This window comes from Suncus etruscus, chromosome 18 (genome assembly GCF_024139225.1).
Source record: "Suncus etruscus isolate mSunEtr1 chromosome 18, mSunEtr1.pri.cur, whole genome shotgun sequence".
Classification (NCBI taxonomy): Eukaryota; Metazoa; Chordata; class Mammalia; order Eulipotyphla; family Soricidae; genus Suncus; species Suncus etruscus.
In genome coordinates, this window is record NC_064865.1 from 40,970,413 (window position 1) to 40,971,336 (window position 924).

Here is a 924-nt window from a genome sequence, read left to right on the forward strand (position 1 = left end):
CTGGTTGAAAGGTTACCAATGAAAATTTACCTTGGTCCACTGAGCCACATTTCCCAAGGTTAGACATCTATGAAAAACAGCTGTTGTGAATTGAAACTGAGAAATTTTCTCAGCAAAGATGAAGATTTTACAAAAAAAAAAAAACTTTCTTCTTGTTCTCCTTTTTTCTTTCTCATCTTCCTCTTCCTCCTCCTTTTTTCCTTTCTTCTTTTTGTTCTTTATTCTTTTCTGTTCTTGTTCTTGTCTTCCTTCTTATCCTTCTTCCTCCTCCTACTTCTTTCATATTTCTCTCAATTTCTTCTTCCTTATCCTCCTTCCACATCCTTCATTTTCCTTCTTTTTCCTCCTCTTCTTTTTCTTTTCGTTCTATCCTTCTTTCTTCTTTCTTCTTCCTCCTCCTCCTCTCTTTCATTTGTCTCTTCCTCCTTCCTTCACTTTCCTTTTCTTCCCTCCTCCTCTGCCTCTTTTTTCTTTTTTCTTTTTGGGTTTGTTTGCTTTTTTGGGCCACACCTTGTGATGCTCAGGGATTACTCCTGGCTAAGCGCTCATAAAGCACTCCTGGCTTGAGACACCATATGGGACTCCAGGGATTGGATGAAGGTCTATTCTGTATAGGCTGCATGCAAGACAAACACCCTACCAATGTGTTATTTCTCTGGCCCCACTTCTTCCTCATTTTTGAATCACACCTGACAGTGCTCAGGGGTTGTCCCTGACTCTGCTCAGGAATTACTCCCAGTGGTGCATGAGGACTATATGGAATGCCAGGGACCAAACCAGTGAGTGTCACATGCAAGATGTGAGTCACCTACTTCTATCTCTCCAGTCTTTCCCTTTAACCTCTTCTTTGGCCAGAAGCAGCCACATTCCTCAGTTATCCACCCTCCCATGACATGCATACCTGCGACTTGCTTACCCTTACTA